The sequence below is a fragment of the Ambystoma mexicanum genome, chromosome 2p (assembly GCF_040938575.1).
Source record: "Ambystoma mexicanum isolate Mex_15411 chromosome 2p, UKY_AmexF1_1, whole genome shotgun sequence".
NCBI lineage: Eukaryota > Metazoa > Chordata > Amphibia > Caudata > Ambystomatidae > Ambystoma > Ambystoma mexicanum.
The window spans coordinates 83,661,474-83,683,498 of NC_090923.1; positions in this window are offsets into that span (position 1 = coordinate 83,661,474).

Sequence of the window (22,025 nt, forward strand, 5' to 3'; positions counted from 1 at the left end):
GGGCATTGATGCCTCAAATAGGCGGGTCTACGCTGCTGCAACAAGGTGGGACATTGCTGTCTCAACAAGGCGGGGCACTGCTGTCTCAACAAGGTGGGTCACTGCTGCTGCAACAAGGCAGGGCATCGCTGTCTCAACAAGGTGAGGAAGTGCTGCCTCAACAGGGCGGGGCACTGCTGTCTCAACAAGGCGGGGCACTGCTGTCTCAGCAAGGCGGAGCCCTGCTGCTGCAACAAGGCAGGACATTGCTGTCGCAATAAGGCGGGGCACTGCTGTCTCAACAAGGCAGATCACTGCTGTCTCAACAAGATGGGGCTCTGCTGTCTCAAAAAGTTGCGGCACTGCTGTCTCAACAAGGCAGGTCACTGCTGCTGCAACAAGGCGGGGCATTGCTGTCTCAAATAGGCGGCACATTGCTGCTGCAACAAGGTGGGGCATTGCTGTCTCAACAAGGTGGGGCACTGATGTCTCAACAAAGCAGGTCACTGCTATCTCAACAAGGCGGGGCACTGCTGTCTCAAAAAGGTGGGGCACTGCTGCTGCAACAAGGCGTGGCATTGCTGTCTCAATAAGGCGGGGCATTGCTGTCTCAACAACGTGGGGCACTGCTGCTGCAACAAGGCGGGGCACTGCTGCTGCAACAAGGCAGGTCACTGCTGCTGCAACAAGACAGGTCACTACTGCTGCAACAAGACGGGGCACTAATGTCTCAAAAAGGCCGGGCAATGCTGCTGCAACAAGGCAGGACCTTGCTATCTCAACAAGTCGGGGCACTGCTGTCTCAACAAGGCAGGTCACTGCTAAGGTGGGGCACTGCTGTCTTAACAAGGGAGTTCACTGCTGCTGCAACAAGGCAGGGTATTGCTGTCTCAAATAGGCGGGTCACTGCTGCTGCAACAAGCCGGGGCATTGCTGTCTCAAATAGGTGTTTCACTTCTGCTACAAAAAGGTGGGGCATTGATGTCTCAACAAGGCGGGGCACTGCTGTCTGAAAAAGGCAGGTCACTGCTGCTGGAACAAGTTAGGTCATTGCTGTCTCAACAAGGTGGGGCACTGCTGTCTCAACAAGGCGGGGCACTGCTGTCTCAACAAGGCGGGTCACTGCTGCTGCAACGAGGCAGGGCATTGCTGTCTCAACAAGGCATCAAATGCTGTCTCAACAGGGTGGGGCACTGCTGTCTCAACAAGGCAGAGCACTGCTGTCTCAACAAGGCAGAGCACTGTTGCTGCAACAAGGCAGGACATTGCTGTTGCAATAAGGCGGGGCACTGTTGTTTCAACAAGGCAGGTCACTGCTCTCTCAACAAGGTGGGGCACTGCTGTCACAAAATGGTGGGCACTGCTGTCTCCACAAGGCAGGTCACTGCTGCTGCAACAAGGCGGGGCATTGCTGTCTCAAATAGGCGGCAAACTGCTGTTGCAACAAGGTGGGGCATTGCTGTCTCAACAAGGCGGGGCACTGCTGTCTCAACAAGGCAGGTCACTGCTGTCTCACCAAGGCAGGGCACTACTGTCTCAAAAAGGTGGGGCACTAACAAGGCAAGGCACATCTGCTGAACAAGGCAGGCACTGCTGTCTCAAAAAGGCAGGCCACTGCTAAGGTGGGGCACTGCTGTCTCAACAAGGCAGTTCACTGCTGCTGCAATAAGGCATAGTATTGCTGTCTCAACACGGCGGGGTGCTGCTGTCTCAACAATGCAGGTCACAGCTGCTGCAACAAGCCGAGGCATTGCTGTCTCAAATAGGTGTGTCACTGCTGCTGCAACAAGGTGGGGCATTGATGTCTCAACAAGGCGGGGCATTGCTGTCTCAACAAGGCGGGTCACTGCTGCTGCAATGAGTCAGGGCATTGCTATCTCAACAAGGTGGGGCAGTGCTGTCTCAACAGGGTGGGGCACTGCTGTCTCAACAAGGCGGAGCACTGCTGTCTCAACAAGGTGGAGCACTGCTGTCTCAACAAGGCAGGGCGTTGCTGTCTCAACAAGGTGAGGCAGTGCTGCCTCAACAGGTTGGGGCACTGCTGTCTCAACAAGGCAGGGCACTGCTGTCTCAGCAAGGCGGAGCCCTGCTGCTATAACAAGGCAGGGCATTGCTGTCTCAACAAGGTGGGGCACTGCTGTCTCAACAAGGCAGGTCACTGCTGTCTCAACAAGGGAGGGCACTGCTGTCACAAAAAGGTGGGGCACTGCTGTCTCAAAAAGGTGGTGCACTAACAAGGCGAGGCACAACTGCTGAACAAGGCAGGCACTGCTGTCTCAAAAAGGCAGGTCACTGCTAAGGTGGGGCACTGCTGTCTCAACAAGGCAGTTCACTGCTACTGCAATAAGGCATAGTATTGCTGTCTCAACAATGCAGGTCACAGCTGCTGCAACAAGCCGAGGCATTGCTGTCTCAAATAGGTGTGTCACTGCTGCTGCAACAAGGTGGGGCATTGATGTCTCAACAAGGCGGGGCACTGCTGTCTCAACAAGGCGGGTCACTGCTGCTGCAACGAGTCAGGGCATTGCTATCTCAACAAGGTGGGGCAGTGCTGTCTCAACAGGGTGGGGCACTGCTGTCTCAACAAGGCGGGGCACTGCTGTCTCAACAAGGCAGAGCACTGCTGTCTCAACAAGGCAGGACATTGCTGTCGCAATAAGGTGGGGCACTGCTGCCTCAACAAGGCAGGTCACTGCTGTCTCAACAAGGGGGGCACTGCTGTCTCATAAAGGTGGGGCACTGCTGTCTCAACAAGGCAGGTTACTGCTGCTGCAACAAGGTGGGGCATTGCTGTCTCAAATAGGTGTCACACTGCTGCTGCAACAAGGTGGGGCATTGCTTTCTCAACAAGGCGGGGCACTACTGTCTCAACAAGGCAGGTCACTGCTGTCTCAACAAGGCAGGTTACTGCTGCTGCAACAAGGAGGGGCATTGCTGTCTCAAATAGGCAGCACACTGCTGTTGCAACAAGGTGGGACATTGCTGTCTCAACAAGGCAGGGCACTGCTGTCTCAACAAGGCAGGTTACTGCTGCTGCAACAAGGTGGGGGCATTGCTGTCACAACAAGGTGGGGCATTGCTGTCTCAACAAGGCGGGGCACTACTGTTGAGCCCTCAGTGTGTTTTAAAGGGGTGTATACTAATTGACTTCGAGAGAATTGACATAATTTAAAAAGTCAATTTGGACATATATGCGGGGGGAAACCCCCCCTGCAACCCGCCACCCAATCCAAAACCCCCTGCAACCCCTCAGCGAATCCCCTTATATTATTTATAACAACAAGGCAGGTCACTGCTAAGGTGGGGCACTGCTGTCTCAACAAGGCAGGTCACTGCTGCTGCAACAAGGGAGGGTATTGCTGTCCCAAATAGGCAGGTCACTGCTGCTGCAACAAGGTGGGACATTGCTTTCTCAACAAGGCGGGGTGCTGCTGTCTCAACAATGCAGGTCACTGCTGCTGCAACAAGCCGGGGCATTGCTGTCTCAAATAGGTGTGTCACTGCTGCTGCAACAAGGTGGGGCATTGATGTCTCAACAAGGCGGGGCACTGCTGTCTGAAAAAGGCAGGTCACTTCTGCTTTAACAAGTTGGGGCATTGATGTCTCAAATAGGTGCGTCTACGCTGCTGCAACAAGGTGGGGCAGTGCTGTCTCAACAAGGCGGGGCACTGCTGTCTCAACAAGGCGGGTCACTGCTGCTGCAACAAGGCAGGGCATTGCTCTCTCAACAAGGTGGGGCAGTGCTGTCTCAACAGGGTGGGGCACTGCTGTCTCAATAAGGCGGGGCACTGCTGTCTCAGCAAGGCAGAGTACTGCTGCTGCAACAAGGCAGAACATTGCTGTCGCAATATGGCGGGGCACTGCTGTCTCAACAAGGCAGATCACTGCTGTCTCAATAAGGTGGGGCACTACTGTCTCAAAAAGGTGGGGCACTGCTGTCTCAACAAGGCAGGTCACTGCTGCTGCAACAAGGCGAGGCATTGCTGTCTCAAATAGGTGGCACACTGCTGCTGCAACAAGGTGGGGCATTGCTGTCTCAACAAGGCGGGGCACTGCTGTCTCAACAAGGCAGGTCGCTACTGTCACAACAAGGCGGGGCACTGCTGTCTCAAAAAGGTGGGGCACTGCTGTCTCAACAAGGCGGGTCACTGCTTCTACAACAAGGCGTGGCATTGCTGTCTCAATAAGGCGGGGCATTGCTGTCTCAACAACGTGGGGCACTTCAGCTGCAACAGGGCGGGGCACTGCCGCTGCAAGAAGGCGGGTCACTACTGCTGCAACAAGATGGGGCACTGCTGCTGAACAAGGCGTGGCATTGCTGTCTCAATAAGGCGGGGCATTGCTGTCTCAACAACGTGGGGCACTGCTGCTGCAACAAGGTGGGCCACTGCTGCTGCAACAAGGCAGGTCACTGCTGCTGCAACAATACGGGTCACTACTGCTGCAACAAGACGGGGCACTACTGTCTCAAAAAGGCCGGGCAATGCTGCTACAAAAAGGTGGGGCATTGATGTCTCAACAAGGCGGGGCACTGCTGTCTGAAAAAGGCAGGTCACTGCTGCTGGAACAAGTTGGGGCATTGCTGTCTCAACAAGGTGGGGCACTGCTGTCTCAACAAGGCGGGGCACTGCTGTCTCAACAAGGCGGGGCACTGCTGTCTCAACAAGGCAGAGCACAGCTGTCTCAACAAGGCAGAGCACTGTTGCTGCAACAAGGCAGGACATTGCTGTTGCAATAAGGCGGGGCACTGCTGTCTCAACAAGGCAGGTCACTGCTGTCTCAACAAGGGAGGGCACTGCTGTCACAAAAAGGTGGGGCACTGCTGTCTCAAAAAGGTGGTGCACTAACAAGGCGAGGCACAACTGCTGAACAAGGCAGGCACTGCTGTCTCAAAAAGGCAGGTCACTGCTAAGGTGGGGCACTGCTGTCTCAACAAGGCAGTTCACTGCTACTGCAATAAGGCATAGTATTGCTGTCTCAACAATGCAGGTCACAGCTGCTGCAACAAGCCGAGGCATTGCTGTCTCAAATAGGTGTGTCACTGCTGCTGCAACAAGGTGGGGCATTGATGTCTCAACAAGGCGGGGCACTGCTGTCTCAACAAGGCGGGTCACTGCTGCTGCAACGAGTCAGGGCATTGCTATCTCAACAAGGTGGGGCAGTGCTGTCTCAACAGGGTGGGGCACTGCTGTCTCAACAAGGCGGGGCACTGCTGTCTCAACAAGGCAGAGCACTGCTGTCTCAACAAGGCAGGACATTGCTGTCGCAATAAGGTGGGGCACTGCTGCCTCAACAAGGCAGGTCACTGCTGTCTCAACAAGGGGGGCACTGCTGTCTCATAAAGGTGGGGCACTGCTGTCTCAACAAGGCAGGTTACTGCTGCTGCAACAAGGTGGGGCATTGCTGTCTCAAATAGGTGTCACACTGCTGCTGCAACAAGGTGGGGCATTGCTTTCTCAACAAGGCGGGGCACTACTGTCTCAACAAGGCAGGTCACTGCTGTCTCAACAAGGCAGGTTACTGCTGCTGCAACAAGGAGGGGCATTGCTGTCTCAAATAGGCAGCACACTGCTGTTGCAACAAGGTGGGACATTGCTGTCTCAACAAGGCAGGGCACTGCTGTCTCAACAAGGCAGGTTACTGCTGCTGCTACAAGGTGGGGGCATTGCTGTCACAACAAGGTGGGGCATTGCTGTCTCAACAAGGCGGGGCACTACTGTTGAGCCCTCAGTGTGTTTTAAAGGGGTGTATACTAATTGACTTCGAGAGAATTGACATAATTTAAAAAGTCAATTTGGACATATATGCGGGGGGAAACCCCCCCTGCAACCCGCCACCCAATCCAAAACCCCCTGCAGCCCCTCAGCGAATCCCCTTATATTATTTATAACAACAAGGCAGGTCACTGCTAAGGTGGGGCACTGCTGTCTCAACAAGGCAGGTCACTGCTGCTGCAACAAGGGAGGGTATTGCTGTCCCAAATAGGCAGGTCACTGCTGCTGCAACAAGGTGGGACATTGCTTTCTCAACAAGGCGGGGTGCTGCTGTCTCAACAATGCAGGTCACTGCTGCTGCAACAAGCCGGGGCATTGCTGTCTCAAATAGGTGTGTCACTGCTGCTGCAACAAGGTGGGGCATTGATGTCTCAACAAGGCGGGGCACTGCTGTCTGAAAAAGGCAGGTCACTTCTGCTTTAACAAGTTGGGGCATTGATGTCTCAAATAGGTGCGTCTACGCTGCTGCAACAAGGTGGGGCAGTGCTGTCTCAACAAGGCGGGGCACTGCTGTCTCAACAAGGCGGGTCACTGCTGCTGCAACAAGGCAGGGCATTGCTCTCTCAACAAGGTGGGGCAGTGCTGTCTCAACAGGGTGGGGCACTGCTGTCTCAATAAGGCGGGGCACTGCTGTCTCAGCAAGGCAGAGTACTGCTGCTGCAACAAGGCAGGACATTGCTGTCGCAATATGGCGGGGCACTGCTGTCTCAACAAGGCAGATCACTGCTGTCTCAATAAGGTGGGGCACTACTGTCTCAAAAAGGTGGGGCACTGCTGTCTCAACAAGGCAGGTCACTGCTGCTGCAACAAGGCGAGGCATTGCTGTCTCAAATAGGTGGCACACTGCTGCTGCAACAAGGTGGGGCATTGCTGTCTCAACAAGGCGGGGCACTGCTGTCTCAACAAGGCAGGTCGCTACTGTCACAACAAGGCGGGGCACTGCTGTCTCAAAAAGGTGGGGCACTGCTGTCTCAACAAGGCGGGTCACTGCTTCTACAACAAGGCGTGGCATTGCTGTCTCAATAAGGCGGGGCATTGCTGTCTCAACAACGTGGGGCACTTCAGCTGCAACAGGGCGGGGCACTGCCGCTGCAAGAAGGCGGGTCACTACTGCTGCAACAAGATGGGGCACTGCTGCTGAACAAGGCGTGGCATTGCTGTCTCAATAAGGCGGGGCATTGCTGTCTCAACAACGTGGGGCACTGCTGCTGCAACAAGGTGGGCCACTGCTGCTGCAACAAGGCAGGTCACTGCTGCTGCAACAATACGGGTCACTACTGCTGCAACAAGACGGGGCACTACTGTCTCAAAAAGGCCGGGCAATGCTGCTACAAAAAGGTGGGGCATTGATGTCTCAACAAGGCGGGGCACTGCTGTCTGAAAAAGGCAGGTCACTGCTGCTGGAACAAGTTGGGGCATTGCTGTCTCAACAAGGTGGGGCACTGCTGTCTCAACAAGGCGGGGCACTGCTGTCTCAACAAGGCGGGGCACTGCTGTCTCAACAAGGCAGAGCACAGCTGTCTCAACAAGGCAGAGCACTGTTGCTGCAACAAGGCAGGACATTGCTGTTGCAATAAGGCGGGGCACTGCTGTCTCAACAAGGCAGGTCACTGCTGTCTCAACAAGGTGGGGCACTGCTGTCACAAAATGGTGGGCACTGCTGTCTCCACAAGGCAAGTCACTGCTGCTGCAACAAGGCGGGGCATTGCTGTCTCAAATAGGCGGCAAACTGCTGTTGCAACAAGGTGGGGCATTGCTGTCTCAACAAGGCGGTGCACTGCTGTCTCAACAAGGCAGGTCACTGCTGTCTCAACAAGGCAAGGCACTGCTGTCACAAAAAGGTGGGGCACTGCTGTCTCAAAAAGGTGGGGCACTAACAAGGTGAGGCACAGCTGCTGAACAAGGCAGGCACTGCTGTCTCAACAAGGCAGAGCACTGTTGCTGCAACAAGGCAGGACATTGCTGTTGCAATAAGGCGGGGCACTGCTGTCTCAACAAGGCAGGTCACTGCTGTCTCAACAAGGTGGGGCACTGCTGTCACAAAATGGTTGGCACTGCTGTCTCCACAAGGCAGGTCACTGGTGCTGCAACAAGGCGGGGCATTGCTGTCTCAAATAGGCGGCAAACTGCTGTTGGAACAAGGTGGGGCATTGCTGTCTCAACAAGGCGGGGCACTACTGTCTCAACAAGGCAGGTCACTGCTGTCTCAACAAGGCAGGGCACTGCTGTCACAAAAAGGTGGGGCACTGCTGTCTCAAAAAGGTGGGGCACTAACAAGGCGAGGCACAGCTGCTGAACAAGGCAGGCACTGCTGTCTCAACAAGGCAGAGCACTGTTGCTGCAACAAGGCAGGACATTGCTGTTGCAATAAGGCGGGGCACTGCTGTCTCAACAAGGCAGGTCACTGCTGTCTCAACAAGGGGGGCACTGCTGTCACAAAATGGTGGGCACTGCTGTCTCCACAAGGCAGGTCACTGCTGCTGCAACAAGCCGGGGCATTGCTGTCTCAAATAGGTGTGTCACTGCTGCTGCAACAAGGTGGGGCATTGCTGTCTCAACAAGGCGGGGCACTACTGTCACAAAAAGGTGGGGCACTGCTGTCTCAAAAAGGTGGGGCACTAACAAGGCGAGGCACAGCTGCTGAACAAGGCAGGCACTGCTGTCTCAAAAAGGCAGGTCACTGCTAAGGTGGGGCACTGCTGTCTCAACAAGGCAGTTCACTGCTGCTGCAAGAAGGCATAGTATTGCTGTCTCAAAAAGGCGGGGTGCTGCTGTCTCAACAATGCATGTCACAGCTGCTGCAACAAGGTGGGGCATTGATGTCTCAACAAGGCGGGCCACTGCTGTCTCAACAAGGCTGGTCACTGCTGCTGCAACGAGTCAGGGCATTGCTATCTCAACAAGGTGGGGCAGTGCTGTCTCAACAGGGTGGGGCACTGCTGTCTCAACAAGGCGGGGCACTGCTGTCTCAACAAGGCGGAGCACTGCTGTCTCAACAAGGCAGGACATTGCTGTCGCAATAAGGTGGGGCACTGCTGCCTCAACAAGGCAGGTCACTGCTGTCTCAACAAGGGGGGCACTGCTGTCTCATAAAGGTGGGGCACTGCTGTCTCAACAAGGCAGGTTACTGCTGCTGCAACAAGGTGGGGCATTGCTGTCTCAAATAGGTGTCACACTGCTGCTGCAACAAGGTGGGGCATTGCTTTCTCAACAAGGCGGGGCACTACTGTCTCAACAAGGCAGGTCACTGCTGTCTCAACAAGGCAGGTTACTGCTGCTGCAACAAGGAGGGGCATTGCTGTCTCAAATAGGCAGCACACTGCTGTTGCAACAAGGTGGGACATTGCTGTCTCAACAAGGCAGGGCACTGCTGTCTCAACAAGGCAGGTTACTGCTGCTGCAACAAGGTGGGGGCATTGCTGTCACAACAAGGTGGGGCATTGCTGTCTCAACAAGGCGGGGCACTACTGTTGAGCCCTCAGTGTGTTTTAAAGGGGTGTATACTAATTGACTTCGAGAGAATTGACATAATTTAAAAAGTCAATTTGGACATATATGCGGGGGGAAACCCCCCCTGCAACCCGCCACCCAATCCAAAACCCCCTGCAACCCCTCAGCGAATCCCCTTATATTATTTATAACAACAAGGCAGGTCACTGCTAAGGTGGGGCACTGCTGTCTCAACAAGGCAGGTCACTGCTGCTGCAACAAGGGAGGGTATTGCTGTCCCAAATAGGCAGGTCACTGCTGCTGCAACAAGGTGGGACATTGCTTTCTCAACAAGGCGGGGTGCTGCTGTCTCAACAATGCAGGTCACTGCTGCTGCAACAAGCCGGGGCATTGCTGTCTCAAATAGGTGTGTCACTGCTGCTGCAACAAGGTGGGGCATTGATGTCTCAACAAGGCGGGGCACTGCTGTCTGAAAAAGGCAGGTCACTTCTGCTTTAACAAGTTGGGGCATTGATGTCTCAAATAGGTGCGTCTACGCTGCTGCAACAAGGTGGGGCAGTGCTGTCTCAACAAGGCGGGGCACTGCTGTCTCAACAAGGCGGGTCACTGCTGCTGCAACAAGGCAGGGCATTGCTCTCTCAACAAGGTGGGGCAGTGCTGTCTCAACAGGGTGGGGCACTGCTGTCTCAATAAGGCGGGGGCACTGCTGTCTCAGCAAGGCAGAGTACTGCTGCTGCAACAAGGCAGGACATTGCTGTCGCAATAAGGCGGGGCACTGCTGTCTCAACAAGGCAGATCACTGCTGTCTCAATAAGGTGGGGCACTACTGTCTCAAAAAGGTGGGGCACTGCTGTCTCAACAAGGCAGGTCACTGCTGCTGCAACAAGGCGAGGCATTGCTGTCTCAAATAGGTGGCACACTGCTGCTGCAACAAGGTGGGGCATTGCTGTCTCAACAAGGCGGGGCACTGCTGTCTCAACAAGGCAGGTCGCTACTGTCTCAACAAGGCGGGGCACTGCTGTCTCAAAAAGGTGGGGCACTGCTGTCTCAACAAGGCGGGTCACTGCTTCTACAACAAGGCGTGGCATTGCTGTCTCAATAAGGCGGGGCATTGCTGTCTCAACAACGTGGGGCACTTCAGCTGCAACAGGGCGGGGCACTGCCGCTGCAAGAAGGCGGGTCACTGCTGCTGCAACAAGATGGGGCACTGCTGCTGAACAAGTCGTGGCATTGCTGTCTCAATAAGGCGGGGCATTGCTGTCTCAACAACGTGGGGCACTGCTGCTGCAACAAGGCAGGTCACTGCTGCTGCAACAATACGGGTCACTACTGCTGCAACAAGACGGGGCACTACTGTCTCAAAAAGGCCGGGCAATGCTGCTACAAAAAGGTGGGGCATTGATGTCTCAACAAGGCGGGGCACTGCTGTCTGAAAAAGGCAGGTCACTGCTGCTGGAACAAGTTGGGGCATTGCTGTCTCAACAAGGTGGGGCACTGCTGTCTCAACAAGGCGGGGCACTGCTGTCTCAACAAGGCGGGTCACTGCTGCTGCAACGAGGCAGGGCATTGCTGTCTCAACAAGGCTTCAAATGCTGTCTCAACAGGGTGGGGCACTGCTGTCTCAACAAGGCAGAGCACTGCTGTCTCAACAAGGCAGAGCACTGTTGCTGCAACAAGGCAGGACATTGCTGTTGCAATAAGGCGGGGCACTGCTGTCTCAACAAGGCAGGTCACTGCTGTCTCAACAAGGTGGGGCACTGCTGTCACAAAATGGTGGGCACTGCTGTCTCCACAAGGCAAGTCACTGCTGCTGCAACAAGGCGGGGCATTGCTGTCTCAAATAGGCGGCAAACTGCTGTTGCAACAAGGTGGGGCATTGCTGTCTCAACAAGGCGGGGCACTGCTGTCTCAACAAGGCAGGTCACTGCTGTCTCAACAAGGCAGGGCACTGCTGTCACAAAAAGGTGGGGCACTGCTGTCTCAAAAAGGTGGGGCACTAACAAGGCGAGGCACAGCTGCTGAACAAGGTAGGCACTGCTGTCTCAACAAGGCAGAGCACTGTTGCTGCAACAAGGCAGGACATTGCTGTTGCAATAAGGCGGGGCACTGCTGCCTCAACAAGGCAGGTCACTGCTGTCTCAACAAGGTGGGGCACTGCTGTCACAAAATGGTGGGCACTGCTGTCTCCAAAAGGCAGGTCACTGGTGCTGCAACAAGGCGGGGCATTGCTGTCTCAAATAGGCGGCACACTGCTGTTGGAACAAGGTGGGGCATTGCTGTCTCAACAAGGCGGGGCACTGCTGTCTCAACAAGGCAGGTCACTGCTGTCTCAATAAGGCAGGGCACTGCTGTCACAAAAAGGTGGGGCACTGCTGTCTCAAAAAGGTGGGGCACTAACAAGGCGAGGCACAGCTGCTGAACAAGGCAGGCACTGCTGTCTCAACAAGGCAGAGCACTGTTGCTGCAACAAGGCAGGACATTGCTGTTGCAATAAGGCGGGGCACTGCTGTCTCAACAAGGCAGGTCACTGCTGTCTCAACAAGGGGGGGCACTGCTGTCACAAAATGGTGGGCACTGCTGTCTCCACAAGGCAGGTCACTGCTGCTGCAACAAGCCGGGGCATTGCTGTCTCAAATAGGTGTGTCACTGCTGCTGCAACAAGGTGGGGCATTGCTGTCTCAACAAGGCGGGGCACTACTGTCACAAAAAGGTGGGGCACTGCTGTCTCAAAAAGGTGGGGCACTAACAAGGCGAGGCACAGCTGCTGAACAAGGCAGGCACTGCTGTCTCAAAAAGGCAGGTCACTGCTAAGGTGGGGCACTGCTGTCTCAACAAGGCGGTTCACTGCTGCTGCAAGAAGGCATAGTATTGCTGTCTCAAAAAGGCGGGGTGCTGCTGTCTCAACAATGCATGTCACAGCTGCTGCAACAAGGTGGGGCATTGATGTCTCAACAAGGCGGGCCACTGCTGTCTCAACAAGGCTGGTCACTGCTGCTGCAACGAGTCAGGGCATTGCTATCTCAACAAGGTGGGGCAGTGCTGTCTCAACAGGGTGGGGCACTGCTGTCTCAACAAGGCGGGGCACTGCTGTCTCAACAAGGCGGAGCACTGCTGTCTCAACAAGGCAGGGCATTGCTGTCTCAACAAGGTGAGGCAGTGCTGCCTCAACAGGGTGGGGCACTGCTGTCTCAACAAGGCAGGGCACTGCTGTCTCAGCAAGGCGGAGCCCTGCTGCTGCAACAAGGCAGGGCATTGCTGTCTCAACAAGGCGGGGCACTGCTGTCTCAACAAGGCAGGTCACTGCTGTCTCAACAAGGCAGGGCACTGCTGTCTCAAAAAGGTGTGGCACTAACAAGGCGAGGCACAGCTGCTGAACAAGGCAGGCACTGCTGTCTCAAAAAAGCAGGTCACTGCTAAGGTGGGGCACTGCTGTATCAACAAGGCAGTTCACTGCTACTGCAATAAGGCATAGTATTGCTGTCTCAACAAGGCGGGGTGCTGCTGTCTCAACAATGCAGGTCAGAGCTGCTGCAACAGGCCGAGGCATTGCTGTCTCAAATAGGTGTGTCACTGCTGCTGCAACAAGGTGGGGCATTGCTGTCTCAACAAGGCGGGGCACTGCTGTCTCAATTAGGCAGAGCACTGCTGTCTCAACAAGGCAGGACATTGCTGTCGCAATAAGGTGGGGCACTGCTGTCTCAACAAGGCAGGTCACTGCTGTCTCAACAAGGGGGGCACTGCTGTCTCATAAAGGTGGGGCACTGCTGTCTCAACAAGACAGGTTACTGCTGCTGCAACAAGGTGGGGCATTGCTGTCTCAAATAGGCGGCACACTGCTGCTGCAACAAGGTGGGGCATTGCTGTCACAACAAGGCGGGTCACTGCTGCTGCAACAAGGTGGGACATTGCTGTCACAACACGATGGGGCATTGCTGTCTCAACAAGGCAGGTCACTGCTGCTGCAACAAGGTGGGGCATTGCTGTCTCAACAAGGCAAGTCACTGCTGCTGCAACAAGGTGGGGCATTGCTGTCTCAACAAGGCAGGTCACTGCTGCTGCATCAAGGTGGGGCATTGCTGTCACAACAAGGCGGGTCACTGCTGCTGCAACAAGACGGGGCATTGCTGTCTCAAATAGTCGGCACACTGCTTTTGAAACAAGTTGGGGCATAGCTGTGTCAACAAGGTGGGGCACTGCTGTCTCAACAAGGCGGGGCACTGCTGTCTCAACAAGGCGGGTCACTGCTGCTGCAACGAGGCAGGGCATTGCTGTCTCAACAAGGCTTCAAATGCTGTCTCAACAGGGTGGGGCACTGCTGTCTCAACAAGGCAGAGCACTGCTGTCTCAACAAGGCAGAGCACTGTTGCTGCAACAAGGCAGGACATTGCTGTTGCAATAAGGCGGGGCACTGCTGTCTCAACAAGGCAGGTCACTGCTGTCTCAACAAGGTGGGGCACTGCTGTCACAAAATGGTGGGCACTGCTGTCTCCACAAGGCAAGTCACTGCTGCTGCAACAAGGCGGGGCATTGCTGTCTCAAATAGGCGGCAAACTGCTGTTGCAACAAGGTGGGGCATTGCTGTCTCAACAAGGCGGGGCACTGCTGTCTCAATAAGGCAGGTCACTGCTGTCTCAACAAGGCAGGGCACTGCTGTCACAAAAAGGTGGGGCACTGCTGTCTCAAAAAGGTGGGTCACTAACAAGGCGAGGCACAGCTGCTGAACAAGGCAGGCACTGCTGTCTCAACAAGGCAGAGCACTGTTGCCGCAACAAGGCAGGACATTGCTGTTGCAATAAGGCGGGGCACTGCTGTCTCAACAAGGCAGGTCACTGCTGTCTCAACAAGGTGGGGCACTGCTGTCACAAAATGGTGGGCACTGCTGTCTCCACAAGGCAGGTCACTGGTGCTGCAACAAGGCGGGGCATTGCTGTCTCAAATAGGCGGCAAACTGCTGTTGGAACAAGGTGGGGCATTGCTGTCTCAACAAGGCGGGGCACTGCTGTCTCAACAAGGCAGGGCACTGCTGTCTCAACAAGGCAGGGCACTGCTGTCACAAAAAGGTGGGGCACTGCTGTCTCAAAAAGGTGGGGCACTAACAAGGCGAGGCACAGCTGCTGAACAAGGCAGGCACTGCTGTCTCAACAAGGCAGAGCACTGTTGCTGCAACAAGGCAGGACATTGCTGTTGCAATAAGGCGGGGCACTGCTGTCTCAACAAGGCAGGTCACTGCTGTCTCAACAAGGGGGGGCACTGCTGTCACAAAATGGTGGGCACTGATGTCTCCACAAGGCAGGTCACTGCTGCTGCAACAAGCCGGGGCATTGCTGTCTCAAATAGGTGTGTCACTGCTGCTGCAACAAGGTGGGGCATTGCTGTCTCAACAAGGCGGGGCACTACTGTCACAAAAAGGTGGGGCACTGCTGTCTCAAAAAGGTGGGGCACTAACAAGGCGAGGCACAGCTGCTGAACAAGGCAGGCACTGCTGTCTCAAAAAGGCAGGTCACTGCTAAGGTGGGGCACTGCTGTCTCAACAAGGCGGTTCACTGCTGCTGCAAGAAGGCATAGTATTGCTGTCTCAAAAAGGCGGGGTGCTGCTGTCTCAACAATGCATGTCACAGCTGCAGCAACAAGGTGGGGCATTGATGTCTCAACAAGGCGGGCCACTGCTGTCTCAACAAGGCTGGTCACTGCTGCTGCAACGAGTCAGGGCATTGCTATCTCAACAAGGTGGGGCAGTGCTGTCTCAACAGGGTGGGGCACTGCTGTCTCAACAAGGCGGGGCACTGCTGTCTCAACAAGGCGGAGCACTGCTGTCTCAACAAGGCAGGGCATTGCTGTCTCAACAAGGTGAGGCAGTGCTGCCTCAACAGGGTGGGGCACTGCTGTCTCAACAAGGCAGGGCACTGCTGTCTCAGCAAGGCGGAGCCCTGCTGCTGCAACAAGGCAGGGCATTGCTGTCTCAACAAGGCGGGGCACTGCTGTCTCAACAAGGCAGGTCACTGCTGTCTCAACAAGGCAGGGCACTGCTGTCACAAAAAGGTGGGGCACTGCTGTCTCAAAAAGGTGTGGCACTAACAAGGCGAGGCACAGCTGCTGAACAAGGCAGGCACTGCTGTCTCAAAAAAGCAGGTCACTGCTAAGGTGGGGCACTGCTGTCTCAACAAGGCAGTTCACTGCTACTGCAATAAGGCATAGTATTGCTGTCTCAACAAGGCGGGGTGCTGCTGTCTCAACAATGCAGGTCACAGCTGCTGCAACAAGCCGAGGCATTGCTGTCTCAAATAGGTGTGTCACTGCTGCTGCAACAAGGTGGGGCATTGCTGTCTCAACAAGGCGGGGCACTGCTGTCTCAACAAGGCAGAGCACTGCTGTCTCAACAAGGCAGGACATTGCTGTCGCAATAAGGTGGGGCACTGCTGTCTCAACAAGGCAGGTCACTGCTGTCTCAACAAGGGGGGCACTGCTGTCTCATAAAGGTGGGGCACTGCTGTCTCAACAAGACAGGTTACTGCTGCTGCAACAAGGTGGGGCATTGCTGTCTCAAATAGGCGGCACACTGCTGCTGCAACAAGGTGGGGCATTGCTGTCACAACAAGGCGGGTCACTGCTGCTGCAACAAGGTGGGACATTGCTGTCACAACACGATGGGGCATTGCTGTCTCAACAAGGCAGGTCACTGCTGCTGCAACAAGGTGGGGCATTGCTGTCTCAACAAGGCAAGTCACTGCTGCTGCAACAAGGTGGGGCATTGCTGTCTCAACAAGGCAGGTCACTGCTGCTGCATCAAGGTGGGGCATTGCTGTCACAACAAGGCGGGTCACTGCTGCTGCAACAAGACGGGGCATTGCTGTCTCAAATAGTCGGCACACTGCTTTTGAAACAAGTTGGGGCATAGCTGTGTCAACAAGGTGGGGCACTGCTGTCTCAACAAGGCGGGGCACTGCTGTTGAGCCCTCAGTGTGTTTTAAAGGGGTGTATACTAATTGACCTCGAGAGAATTGACCTAATTTAAAAGGTCAATTCGGACATATATGCGGGGAAACCCCCCTGCAACCTGCCACCCAATCCAAAAAACCCTGCAACCCCCCAGCGAATCCCCTTATATTATTTATAATCCAAAACAAACCCAATACATATATAAAATAACTAAAATAATATAAAGGTCAATTGTGCAGAAGGTCAATTAGGACCACTATAATTAGGTAAATTAGGACAAAATGTCCATTGTAAAAGGTCAATTTGGGTTATACCTTTTAAAGGAAAGGCAGAACTGATAATGCTGCATCGTCTCTATTGCCCAAGAGCGCAGCTTCTTTCTGACAGTAAAGAACGGGATGTTCTGATTTACTATAGATAATAGAACAATGTGTGGCCTTAGAGGTGGGTACTGGGTGTCCCATGCTTTATCAAATTCAGACAGCTACTTCCTTTTGGCGCCTCTTTCACACATACATTGCAGTTGTGATCAGTTTGTTCTTTTCCTTATCTTGCACACAGTAAACATGGGGTCTACAAAAGTAGCCTCATTTTACCCCATTCTGAACTCTTTGCAGAGTGAGGCCCGCAGTGAGGCATTCAGGGAAGTCTCTGCCATGTGCATTGGCCTCATAGAAGGGGTCGGTATTATTATTGTTATTACCTTGTATTATTGTTAGTACTAATAATTGTCAATCATAAAAACAGGTTTCTTTCGGAAATGTTCCCAAAAACGATGCTTAGAAGAAAAACATCAAGCGCCTGTGTGTACAAGGAACACTGAAAGACCTTAGCAGGATAGGAAACCAAAGCTCTGGGCGGTAGCAAATATTGAGAGAGAGTGAGAACTGGAGAAACTAACAGTGTGGAGTACCCTAGTTGACAGGACAGGGTGCCAAGGCAAGGGGTACTTAGACTAGGGCCTGAGTCCCTCAAGCTGGCTTGGCCAAGGTGACCAGGCCTTTCTTCCTTATTGCAGGACCTGAGAGTCAGGTCTGTCCAGGAAAGATAAAGGCTCTTCTTTTTCATCTATACGAGTTTCAAAGCTGGAACGACTCTGGGGAAAGGGAGACAACACCCTGAGTCTTGTGGAACTTTTGTTTGTTTTTCTCGACCCTTTTGGAACTATTGTTTTGAACTGCAGGTCGACAGTCGAAGAGACGTTTCCCTTCTCCCCCTTTAAGTTTAAAGTGTGAGGGACTCGTTAGGATTTGGACACAGGGCGGCAAACTTCATTTTGGACGTTCAGACACTGACCGTTTCATTAGTTGGTTTTGTTGAGTCAGGGAAACCCCTCTTAGCAGTCGGGCTAGACAGGATTTCCTCCACCCCTAAGCCCATTGTGGTTATTAATAAAACTATCTGCCAATCAACATGCCACCTCTATGTCCGCTCTTACTCCTAGACCCTTCACAATATCTTAAATGCAACCCTTTTACTGCGGGAACTTGGCTGTCACTGCAGCTGTCAAATGGGCAACTGTCCTCTGACCCAGCTGTGTGCCTCTGGTAGAGCAGGTGTTGCAGATCAGGCCACTCATCCTGCAGGGCACAGGTGCACACTATGCTTTTGGCATGGTGCATATGAAAGGCAATTTAGTTAGCGATTCCCCTTTCCGAGATGGAATAACCCACATCATTTTATTCTAAAAAGATGTCTACACCCTTGCCAGATGGTAATCCTTCACACGGACATACGGCTTCAGTAGAGACACTTGATGGACTATGAATGAAATGAAATCTGTTTTTTGACTGTGAGGGACCCAGAAAGCGAGGAGCAAGTTTAATAGGGCGGGTGAGTTATGCAGATTACTGGATGCAATGCATAGTGCATCTCCTTCTTCGTAAACAGATTCATGTGGTTGTCCGTGTGTATCTTTTGCCATCTTTTGTTATCTTGAAAGACGGTGTCTAGACACCGGTTTATATTTTGCAGTTCTGACACAAGGATATCGGCAGATGGTAACACACTAGTAGGCATTGGTTAAGTTGCCAACATTTTAGTGTGCTGAGCATATATACACCAGAAAGGGGATCAGCCAATGGAAGAATGGTCAGTGTTATTATATGATATTTCTGCAGTTTCCAGATGATTGTCCGAGTTGAAGGGCATATGTGTAACAGCGCAAGTACTGCTCTAGGGTTTAGTCTGTTCATTCAGATTTGTTTTTCCAGAGATGGTGTATACAGTATGTTGGCATACAACAACAAAACCATCATCATTTGGGGGTTCTTTGCCAGAGAAGATGCCATAGGATCGTTGGCAGTGACCTGGCATACCTGTTGCAGAAATGTTTAGAATAACAGTAAGCAAGCACTACACAGAATTGTGAAGGTTGGGTGTGCACACTTCTGAGTGTGCCACAATTAGATATAATTGCGAACATTAGCCTACGCTGCATCTAGATAGGTCTGTGAAGGTCAGCTTCGAGACATAAAGCCCACTAACCAAAAAAATGCTCAATATCTGCATACCTAAATCATACAGAAACCTATACAACCACGTCAAGCACAGCAAGATGCACGCACTTCACCACACCGCTACAACAAACACATAAGCCGCACCACCAGCACACGAGGCCTGACTTCGATCCGATACTCGCACCAAAGCTCAGCGCACAGTGTACACTGAACTGAAGCACTAACAGGATACCACTTCTCTCAATATCCTACTCCCTCTTCACCTTACTAACCCAACCCGCCTTCTCGTTTACAGATCCACCTGATCACCTGGGGCCCAATTCCGTTGGTGACGGTGTGCTGTGCATATACCTTTAACATTTAACATTTAACAAGCATTGCATTAAAACAGCAGCAGCAGGTAAAACAATGTATCATTATTTGTATTTTATTACTATTATTATTATTATCCTCATTATCAATAGTAATTATATTACTAAAAGTAACAATAATAAAAAATAGTGTGTATATTTTTATTGTTGTTAATGATAATCATCATTAGTACCCTGCGTGGGGACGCCAACCAATCAGGGAGCTCCATATCGCATTCAGCCCCCGCGAGTACCTACATGCGGGTGCTAAAGTCAAAGTAAAAGAGGGGCCCCGGGGAGCACGCACACGGTACGTGTTGATCCCCAGGGAGTTTTTGGGCGCTGCACCAACCAGCGAGTCGGGCGGGGCTAGATTGTCCTCATTAGCTGATATATACGGGTGCCGGCCAAGGTGCAGGAACTTTTGGCGGTTAACGTATTGCCTGGACCTTCGCTGGCACCCGCTGCTGTGGTAGCGTGGGGATGGCCTTGGGAGCACTCAGAGGTAGGACGGGTTGGGAGTAGAGGGTAAGGAGGGGGCAGGGGTTACCTGGCGTAAATATATATATATATATATATATATATATAATATATGTATTAAATAAGTTATGTAGGGTTACATATTGCCATTGGTTCTCTGTGGAGAGCATACTGAGCTTCCGATGGCTCACCACTAGGTGGTAGTGCGGGGCGCGGCCTTCCCAGTTTTACAGCAGGCCGGGGACAGAAGTCATATGGCTGTGTGAGGTTTAGGGGGCGGGATATAAAAAAAGGGACATCTTAATAAGGGTATAGGTTGGTAATTATGGATATCAGGGGATCCGCATCGCAGGGCCCTAACTTGCCCCTGCTAGGGGTGCCTTCATGGGGTAATCAGGAAAAGGGTGCTCCCAGGAGGTTAGGGGGTGTTGTGGTGGGGGTCTCGAAGTGGCAGTGGGGGGGGTCATCCAGAGGGTGGGGATGTTATATTTCCCCCTCTACTAGAGTTTGTTTTTGAGTAAGCAGGAAGGGGGGGTGCCCAAGAAGAGCCGCAGGGGTAAAAGGCAGTACCCCCGGCAGTTGGTCAGGGGGGCGGAATAACATCAGTTAAAAGGGCAGTTGGGCTAGTTAGGATCAGGAAGGGGCATAAGGGAACCATGGGGGGACATGCCAGTTTTGGGGGCGCCACCTGAGGAGGGCCCCAGGGTCACCATAGGAGGTGGTGTTAGGGGGGGTCAGTACGGCCTCAGATTGTTCATGAGTGTGTAGGGAGTTGGCGAACCCCATCAACCCGGGTCGCAGCAGCAGGGAAGGGGCTAGGCTGTGCCCCCCTACCACAGGAGCAGAAGGGAATATCATGTCCTTGAGACGGATCTTAGTGTAAGGAGATTGCCGGAACGCCGTCACCTGCACTGAGAGTAGGGAGCAGTTATGAACGGCTCCCCCACAGAGGCAGTGCAGCATCGATGGAATTTGCAGTGAGTGGGGAGAGATTGGGACGGCTCCCCCCAGCGGCAGTGCGGCGGCGATAGGGTTTACGCTTCACGCTTCAACAGTTGGACCAAGAGGTGAACAGGATTTGTACAGCAGGTGCAGTGGGATTTGGAAGGGTAAGGTTGGAGGTGTGAAGGTGATGTGGGAGGTGTATCTGTGGTTCAACGATGAGATTAAATAAATATAGACACATTAATTGAATAAATGGAGCTAAAGAATAATTATGAAGGAAGAACAAATATCCCAGGTTGGAACAGGATTGGGGGAGTAATAATAATAAGAAATGGCATTGGAGAACTTGAGGGCCAAGAAGGGTGTTTTGAAAAGAAGAATGACGACGGAAAGAGTAACAGTTGGTATGAGTCGGGGGAGGGGGATAGGATATGATAAGTTATTTATAGCGCGCCCGCAGACAAGTGTTTCTAAGATGGACAAGATGAGGGAAGAAACACAAAGGGAGGACAAAACAATGATCTGTCTAAGCCTGGTGCCAGTCACATAAGGCAGGTGCGAGACACAAAGTGCAAAGGGCAGTGAGAGGGGCAGTACAATTAAGGTAGCAGTGTTTGGAGAAAGGGCGGCTAGGGCACTGCGGCTCGGTGTAATGTGCAAGGAGAAAGGGGACTGTTAAGGTTCTAAATACAGTCCTAGTGTGCGGTAGGATGGGGTCAGGGCAGGGGGATACAGGTAAAGGATGGGGGTGCCTGGTACCCGCGATACTCTGAGGGTAGCCATTCAGAGCAGTATACAGTATGGTTAGCAGGGGAGAGCGAAAGAGATAGTGGAAGGGAAGAGCTAGGTTTAGGGCTGCTTCCAAACTCAATGTGGCACAGCAGGTTTTAGGGGCAGGGAGGTCATCCCAGAGGGGGGCAACTGCAGAGGACAGAGCTCTACCCCCACTCTCTGCCTGCCAAAGAGCATGCCCATCAGAAAGCGGGGGGCTCGAGATGGAGGAAAGGGGGGGATAATTTTGGTGCAGATAGGGTTTTGAGGGTAGGGTAAGGAGTGATTGGTTAAGTGAGAGAAGAGCAAAGTGGTTAAAGAGAAATGGGGGTTGGCCTACTCTGGCACGAGGTATAACACCCACCACAGAGCACGGTGCGGGATGCGGTGGTTGTATGGCCCCTCTAGGATTTGTGGTTTAGGAGCCAGTTGAAACGCAGGCAGGCCGTTGCCTTTTTTACTGCTCAGTTATTGGTTGCATCAGTCGGGACAGGTATGGGGAGTGGGGGACAGGAGGAAGTTGGCAGTGAGCAATTTTCGGGGGAAAGGGTTGCCGCAGGAGGGGTAGAGGTGACCAGGTGGAAACGGTTTCTTATATGAAGGAATAGGGGTGATGGGAACATTATGGGGTCAAGACGTTGGTGGGGTTTGCGGGAATGGCAACAAAGTAATAATTTATCGTACCTTGTTTAGTTGTGGGCTTAAGGGGAAGTGGGTGGGGTTGTCAACCGAGTTTGGTGACAGTCAAGATCGGTGAATACAGGTCAACAAAAACGTTTTTAGACCAATTGGGGGAACTAGGATGATCAGGGTTGGCGAGAATGTCTTGTTAAAGGGGAACGTTTGGAGAAGGTGAAGGAGAGAGGAATGGGAGGAGACAA